Consider the following 9,620-nt stretch of genomic DNA (forward strand, 5'->3'; position numbering starts at 1 on the left):
GGAAACATCAGATCTGCTCAACCCATGGTTTTTTGGTCTTCGGGGAGGATGGGGAACATGAATATGTGATTGTTTTTCGAATTTGAGCTCTTTCTGCAATGGGCACTTTTCATACTACAAGCAGTTTTTCCTAACAAATGCAAGATATAACATGGGCTATCTCCGCAAGGAAACATCAGATCTGCACAACTCATGGTTTTTTGGTCTTCGGGGAGGAGGGGGAACATGAATATGTGTTTGTTTTTCGAATTTGAGATCTTTCTGCAATGGGCACTTTTCATACTATAAGCAGTTTTTCCTAACAAATGCAAGATTTAACATTGGCTATCTCCGCAAGGAAACATCAGATCTGCTCAACCCATGGTTTTTTGGTCTTCGGGGAGGATGGGGAACATGAATATGTTTTTGTTTTTCGAATTTGACCTCTATCTGAAATGAGCACTTTTCATGCTCTAAGCAGTTTTTCCTAACAAATGCAAGATATAACATTGGCTATCTCCGCAAGGAAACATCAGATCTGCACAACTCATGGTTTTTTGGTCTTCGGGGAGGATGGGGAACATGAATATGTGATTGTTTTTCGAATTTGAGCTCTTTCTGCAATGGGCACTTTTCATGCTATAAGCAGTTTTTCCTAACAAATGCAAGATATAACATTGGCTATCTCCGCAAGGAAACATCAGATCTGCACAACTCATGGTTTTTTGGTCTTCGGGGAGGATGGGGAACATGAATATGTGATTGTTTTTCGAATTTGAGATCTTTCTGCAATGGGCACTTTTCATACTATAAGCAGTTTTTCCTAACAAATGCAAGCAATTACATTGGCAATCTCCGCAAGGAAACATCAGATCTGCACAACTCATGGTTTTTTGGTCTTCGGGGAGGAGGGGGAACATGAATATGTGTTTGTTTTTCGAATTTGAGCTCTTTCTGCAATGGGCACTTTTCATACTATAAGCAGTTTTTCCTAACAAATGCATGATATAACATGGGCTATCTACGCAAGGAAACATGAGATCTGCAAACGTTATGGTTTTTTGGTCTTCGGGGAGGATGGGGAACATGAATATGTTTTTGTTTTTCGAATTTGAGCTCTTTCTGCAATGAGCACTTTTCATGCTATAAGCACTTTTTCCTAACAAATGCAAGATATAACATTGGCTATCTCCGCAAGGAAACATCAGATCTGCTCAACCCATGGTTTTTTGGTCTTCGGGGAGGATGGGGAACATGAATATGTGATTGTTTTTCGAATTTGAGCTCTTTCTGCAATGGGCACTTTTCATACTATAAGCAGTTTTTCCTAACAAATGCAAGATATAACATGGGCTATCTCCGCAAGGAAACATCAGATCTGCACAACTCATGGTTTTTTGGTCTTCGGGGAGGAGGGGGAACATGAATATGTGTTTGTTTTTCGAATTTGAGATCTTTCTGCAATGGGCACTTTTCATACTATAAGCAGTTTTTCCTAACAAATGCAAGCTATTACATTGGCAATCTCCGCAAGGAAACATCAGATCTGCTCAACTCATGGTTTTTTGGTCTTCGGGGAGGAGGGGGAACATGAATATGTGTTTGTTTTTCGAATTTGAGCTCTTTCTGCAATGGGCACTTTTCATACTATAAGCAGTTTTTCCTAACAAATGCATGATATAACATGGGCTATCTACGCAAGGAAACATGAGATCTGCAAACGTTATGGTTTTTTGGTCTTCGGGGAGGATGGGGAACATGAATATGTTTTTGTTTTTCGAATTTGAGCTCTTTCTGCAATGAGCACTTTTCATGCTATAAGCACTTTTTCCTAACAAATGCAAGATATAACATTGGCTATCTCCGCAAGGAAACATCAGATATGCTCAACTCATGGTTGTTTGGTCTTCGGGGAGGAGGGGGAACATGAAAATGTGTTTGTTTTTCGAATTTGACCTCTATCTGAAATGGGCACTTTTCATGCTTATAAGCAGTTTTTCCTAACAAATGCAAGATATAACATGGGATATCTCCGCAAGGAAACATCAGATCTGCACAACTCATGGTTTTTTGGTCTTCGGGGAGGATGGGGAACATGAAAATGTGTTTGTTTTTCGAATTTGACCTCTATCTGAAATGGGCACTTTTCATGCTTTTCATGTTTTTCCTAACAAATGCAAGATATAACATGGGATATCTCTGCAAGAAAACATGAGATCTGCAAAAGTTATGGTTTTTTGGTCTTCGGGGAGGATGGAGAACATGAATATGTGTTTGTTTTTCGAATTTGACCTCTATCTGAAATTAGCACTTTTCATGCTCTAAGCAGTTTTTCCTAACAAATGCAAGATATAACATTGGCTATCTCCGCAAGGAAACATCAGATCTGCACAACTCATGGTTTTCTGGTCTTCGGGGAGGAGGGGGAACATGAATATGTGATTGTTTTAAGAATTTGAGATCTTTCTGCAATGGGCACTTTTGATACTATAAGCAGTTTTTCCTAACAAATGCAAGATATAATATGGGCTATCTCCGCAAGGAAACATCAGATCTGCAAACGTTATGGTTTTTTGGTCTTCGGGGAGGATGGGGAACATGAATATGTGATTGTTTTTCGAATTTGAGCTCTTTCTGCAATGGGCACTTTTCATACTATAAGCACTTTTTCCTAACAAACGCAAGATATAACATGGGCTATCTCCGCAAGGAAACATGAGATCTGCAAAAGTTATGGTTTTTTGTTCTTCGGGGAGGATGGGGAACATGAATATGTGTTTGTTTTTCGAATTTGACCTCTATCTGAAATGAGCACTTTTCATGCTCTAAGCAGTTTTTCCTAACAAATGCAAGATATAACATGGGCTATCTCCGTAAGGAAACATGAGATCTAAAACGTTATGGTTTTTTGGTCTTCGGGGAGGATGGGGAACATGAATATGTGTTTGTTTTTCGAATTTGAGATCTTTCTGCAATGGGCACTTTTCATACTATAAGCAGTTTTTCCTAACAAATGCAAGCTATTACATTGGCAATCTCCGCAAGGAAACATCAGATCTGCTCAACTCATGGTTTTTTGGTCTTCGGGGAGGAGGGGGAACATGAATATGTGTTTGTTTTTCGAATTTGAGCTCTTTCTGCAATGGGCACTTTTCATACTATAAGCAGTTTTTCCTAACAAATGCAATATATAACATTGGCTATCTCCGCAAGGAAACATCAGATCTGCACAACTCATGGTTTTTTGGTCTTCGGGGAGGATGGGGAACATGAATATGTGTTTGTTTTTCGAATTTCAGATCTTTCTGCAATGGGCACTTTTCATACTATAAGCAGTTTTTCCTAACAAATGCAAGCTATTACATTGGCAATCTCCGCAAGGAAACATCAGATCTGCTCAACTCATGGTTTTTTGGTCTTCGGGGAGGAGGGGGAACATGAATATGTGTTTGTTTTTCGAATTTGAGCTCTTTCTGCAATGGGCACTTTTCATACTATAAGCAGTTTTTCCTAACAAATGCAATATATAACATTGGCTATCTCCGCAAGGAAACATCAGATCTGCACAACTCATGGTTTTTTGGTCTTCGGGGAGGATGGGGAACATGAATATGTGGTTGTTTTTCGAATTTGAGATCTTTCTGCAATGGGCACTTTTCATACTATAAGCAGTTTTTCCTAACAAATGCAAGCTATTACATTGGCAATCTCCGCAAGGAAACATCAGATCTGCTCAACTCATGGTTTTTTGGTCTTCGGGGAGGAGGGGGAACATGAATATGTGTTTGTTTTTCGAATTTGAGCTCTTTCTGCAATGGGCACTTTTCATACTATAAGCAGTTTTTCCTAACAAATGCAAGATATAACATGGGCTATCTCCGCAAGGAAACATGAGATCTGCAAACGTTATGGTTTTTTGGTCTTCGGGGAGGATGGGGAACATGAATATGTGTTTGTTTTTCGAATTTGAGATCTTTCTGCAATGGGCACTTTTCATACTATAAGCAGTTTTTCCTAACAAATGCAAGCTATTACATTGGCAATCTCCGCAAGGAAACATCAGATCTGCAAACGTTATTGTTTTTTGGTCTTCGGGGAGGATGGGGAACATGAATATGTTTTTGTTTTTCGAAATTGAGCTCTATCTGAAATGAGCACTTTTCATGCTCTAAGCAGTTTTTCCTAACAAATGCAAGATATAACATTGGCTATCTCCGCAAGGAAACATCAGATCTGCACAACTCATGGTTTTTTGGTCTTCGGGGAGGATGAGGAACATGAATATGTGATTGTTTTTCGAATTTGAGCTCTTTCTGCAATGGGCACTTTTCATACTATAAGCAGTTTTTCCTAACAAATGCAAGATATAACATTGGCTATCTCCGCAAGGAAACATCAGATCTGCACAACTCATGGTTTTTTGGTCTTCGGGGAGGATGGGGAACATGAATATGTGTTTGTTTTTCGAATTTGAGATCTTTCTGCAATGGGCACTTTTCATACTATAAGCAGTTTTTCCTAACAAATGCAAGCTATTACATTGGCAATCTCCGCAAGGAAACATCAGATCTGCTCAACTCATGGTTTTTTGGTCTTCGGGGAGGAGGGGGAACATGAATATGTGTTTGTTTTTCGAATTTGAGCTCTTTCTGCAATGGGCACTTTTCATACTATAAGCAGTTTTTCCTAACAAATGCAAGCTATTACATTGGCAATCTCCGCAAGGAAACATCAGATCTGCTCAACTCATGGTTTTTTGGTCTTCGGGGAGGAGGGGGAACATGAATATGTTTTTGTTTTTCGAATTTGAGCTCTATCTGAAATGAGCACTTTTCATGCTCTAAGCAGTTTTTCCTAACAAATGCAAGATATAACATGGGCTATCTCCGCAAGGAAACATGAGATCTGCAAAAGTTATGGTTTTTTGTTCTTCGGGGAGGATGGGGAACATGAATATGTGTTTGTTTTTCGAATTTGACCTCTATCTGAAATGAGCACTTTTCATGCTCTAAGCAGTTTTTCCTAACAAATGCAAAATATAACATTGGCTATCTCCGCAAGGAAACATCAGATAATGCACAACTCATGGTTTTTTGGTCTTCGGGGAGGATGGGGAACATGAATATGTGATTGTTTTTCGAATTTGAGATCTTTCTGCAATGGGCACTTTTCATGCTATAAGCAGTTTTTCCTAACAAATGCAAGATATAACATTGGCTATCTCCGCAAGGAAACATCAGATCTGCACAACTCATGGTTTTTTGTTCTTCGGGGAGGCGGGGGAACATGAAAATGTGTTTGTTTTTCGAATTTGACCTCTATCTGAAATGGGCACTTTTCATGCTCTAAGCAGTTTTTCCTAACAAATGCAAGATATAACATTGGCTATCTCCGCAAGGAAACATCAGATCTGCACAACTCATGGTTTTTTGGTCTTCGGGGAGGATGGGGAACATGAATATGTTTTTGTTTTTCGAATTTGAGCTCTTTCTGCAATGGGCACTTTTCATACTATAAGCAGTTTTTCCTAACAAATGCAAGATATAACATGGGCTATCTCCGCAAGGAAACATGAGATCTGCAAACGTTATTGTTTTTTGGTCTTCGGGGAGGATGGGGAACATGAATATGTTTTTGTTTTTCGAATTTGAGCTCTATCTGAAATGACCACTTTTCATGCTCTAAGCAGTTTTTCCTAAGAAATGCAAGATATAACATTGGCTATCTCCGCAAGGAAACATCAGATCTGCACAACTCATTGTTTTTTGGTCTTCGGGGAGGATGGGGAACATGAATATGTGATTGTTTTTCGAATTTGAGCTCTTTCTGCAATGGGCACTTTTCATACTATAAGCAGTTTTTCCTAACAAATGCAAGATATAACATGGGCTATCTCCGCAAGGAAACATGAGATCTGCAAAAGTTATGGTTTTTTGTTCTTCGGGGAGGATGGGGAACATGAATATGTGTTTGTTTTTCGAATTTGAGCTCTTTCTGCAATGGGCACTTTTCATGCTATAAGCAGTTTTTCCTAACAAATGCAATATATAACATTGGCTATCTCCGCAAGGAAACATCAGATCTGCACAACTCATGGTTTTTTGGTCTTCGGGGAGGATGGGGAACATGAATATGTGTTTGTTTTTCGAATTTGAGATCTTTCTGCAATGGGCACTTTTCATACTATAAGCAGTTTTTCCTAACAAATGCAAGCTATTACATTGGCAATCTCCGCAAGGAAACATCAGATCTGCTCAACTCATGGTTTTTTGGTCTTCGGGGAGGAGTGGGAACATGAATATGTGTTTGTTTTTCGAATTTGAGCTCTTTCTGCAATGGGCACTTTTCATACTATAAGCAGTTTTTCCTAACAAATGCAAGATATAACATGGGCTATCTCCGCAAGGAAACATGAGATCTGCAAACGTTATGGTTTTTTGGTCTTCGGGGAGGATGGGGAACATGAATATGTGTTTGTTTTTCGAATTTGAGATCTTTCTGCAATGGGCACTTTTCATACTATAAGCAGTTTTTCCTAACAAATGCAAGCTATTACATTGGCAATCTCCGCAAGGAAACATCAGATCTGCTCAACTCATGGTTTTTTGGTCTTCGGGGAGGAGGGGGAACATGAATATGTGTTTGTTTTTCGAATTTGAGCTCTTTCTGCAATGGGCACTTTTCATACTATAAGCAGTTTTTCCTAACAAATGCAATATATAACATTGGCTATCTCCGCAAGGAAACATCAGATCTGCACAACTCATGGTTTTTTGGTCTTCGGGGAGGATGGGGAACATGAATATGTGTTTGTTTTTCGAAATTCAGATCTTTCTGCAATGGGCACTTTTCATACTATAAGCAGTTTTTCCTAACAAATGCAAGCTATTACATTGGCAATCTCCGCAAGGAAACATCAGATCTGCTCAACTCATGGTTTTTTGGTCTTCGGGGAGGAGGGGGAACATGAATATGTGTTTGTTTTTCGAATTTGAGCTCTTTCTGCAATGGGCACTTTTCATACTATAAGCAGTTTTTCCTAACAAATGCAATATATAACATTGGCTATCTCCGCAAGGAAACATCAGATCTGCACAACTCATGGTTTTTTGGTCTTCGGGGAGGATGGGGAACATGAATATGTGGTTGTTTTTCGAATTTGAGATCTTTCTGCAATGGGCACTTTTCATACTATAAGCAGTTTTTCCTAACAAATGCAAGCTATTACATTGGCAATCTCCGCAAGGAAACATCAGATCTGCTCAACTCATGGTTTTTTGGTCTTCGGGGAGGAGGGGGAACATGAATATGTGTTTGTTTTTCGAATTTGAGCTCTTTCTGCAATGGGCACTTTTCATACTATAAGCAGTTTTTCCTAACAAATGCAAGATATAACATGGGCTATCTCCGCAAGGAAACATGAGATCTGCAAACGTTATGGTTTTTTGGTCTTCGGGGAGGATGGGGAACATGAATATGTGTTTGTTTTTCGAATTTGAGATCTTTCTGCAATGGGCACTTTTCATACTATAAGCAGTTTTTCCTAACAAATGCAAGCTATTACATTGGCAATCTCCGCAAGGAAACATCAGATCTGCAAACGTTATTGTTTTTTGGTCTTCGGGGAGGATGGGGAACATGAATATGTTTTTGTTTTTCGAAATTGAGCTCTATCTGAAATGAGCACTTTTCATGCTCTAAGCAGTTTTTCCTAACAAATGCAAGATATAACATTGGCTATCTCCGCAAGGAAACATCAGATCTGCACAACTCATGGTTTTTTGGTCTTCGGGGAGGATGAGGAACATGAATATGTGATTGTTTTTCGAATTTGAGCTCTTTCTGCAATGGGCACTTTTCATACTATAAGCAGTTTTTCCTAACAAATGCAAGATATAACATTGGCTATCTCCGCAAGGAAACATCAGATCTGCACAACTCATGGTTTTTTGGTCTTCGGGGAGGATGGGGAACATGAATATGTGTTTGTTTTTCGAATTTGAGATCTTTCTGCAATGGGCACTTTTCATACTATAAGCAGTTTTTCCTAACAAATGCAAGCTATTACATTGGCAATCTCCGCAAGGAAACATCAGATCTGCTCAACTCATGGTTTTTTGGTCTTCGGGGAGGAGGGGGAACATGAATATGTGTTTGTTTTTCGAATTTGAGCTCTTTCTGCAATGGGCACTTTTCATACTATAAGCAGTTTTTCCTAACAAATGCAAGATATAACATTGGCTATATCCGCAAGGAAACATCAGATCTGCACAACTCATGGTTTTTTGGTCTTCGGGGATGAGGGGGAACATGAATATGTGTTTGTTTTTCGAATTTGAGATCTTTCTGCAATGGTCACTTTTCATACTATAAGCAGTTTTTCCTAACAAATGCAAGCTATTACATTGGCAATCTCCGCAAGGAAACATCAGATCTGCTCAACTCATGGTTTTTTGGTCTTCGGGGAGTAGGGGGAACATGAATATGTGTTTGTTTTTCGAATTTGAGCTCTTTCTGCAATGGGCACTTTTCATACTATAAGCAGTTTTTCCTAACAAATGCAATATATAACATTGGCTATCTCCGCAAGGAAACATCAGATCTGCACAACTCATGGTTTTTTGGTCTTCGGGGAGGATGGGGAACATGAATATGTGGTTGTTTTTCGAATTTGAGATCTTTCTGCAATGGGCACTTTTCATACTATAAGCAGTTTTTCCTAACAAAAGCAAGCTATTACATTGGCAATCTCCGCAAGGAAACATCAGATCTGCTCAACTCATGGTTTTTTGGTCTTCGGGGAGGAGGGGGAACATGAATATGTGTTTGTTTTTCGAATTTGAGCTCTTTCTGCAATGGGCACTTTTCATACTATAAGCAGTTTTTCCTAACAAATGCAAGATATAACATGGGCTATCTCCGCAAGGAAACATGAGATCTGCAAACGTTATGGTTTTTTGGTCTTCGGGGAGGATGGGGAACATGAATATGTGTTTGTTTTTCGTATTTGAGATCTTTCTGCAATGGGCACTTTTCATACTATAAGCAGTTTTTCCTAACAAATGCAAGCTATTACATTGGCAATCTCCGCAAGGAAACATCAGATCTGCAAACGTTATTGTTTTTTGGTCTTCGGGGAGGATGGGGAACATGAATATGTTTTTGTTTTTCGAAATTGAGCTCTATCTGAAATGAGCACTTTTCATGCTCTAAGCAGTTTTTCCTAACAAATGCAAGATATAACATTGGCTATCTCCGCAAGGAAACATCAGATCTGCACAACTCATGGTTTTTTGGTCTTCGGGGAGGATGAGGAACATGAATATGTGATTGTTTTTCGAATTTGAGCTCTTTCTGCAATGGGCACTTTTCATACTATAAGCAGTTTTTCCTAACAAATGCAAGATATAACATTGGCTATCTCCGCAAGGAAACATCAGATCTGCACAACTCATGGTTTTTTGGTCTTCGGGGAGGATGGGGAACATGAATATGTGTTTGTTTTTCGAATTTGAGATCTTTCTGCAATGGGCACTTTTCATACTATAAGCAGTTTTTCCTAACAAATGCAAGCTATTACATTGGCAATCTCCGCAAGGAAACATCAGATCTGCTCAACTCATGGTTTTTTGGTCTTCGGG

Source organism: Vipera ursinii, assembly GCF_947247035.1.
Source record: "Vipera ursinii genome assembly, chromosome: 15".
Classification (NCBI taxonomy): Eukaryota; Metazoa; Chordata; class Lepidosauria; order Squamata; family Viperidae; genus Vipera; species Vipera ursinii.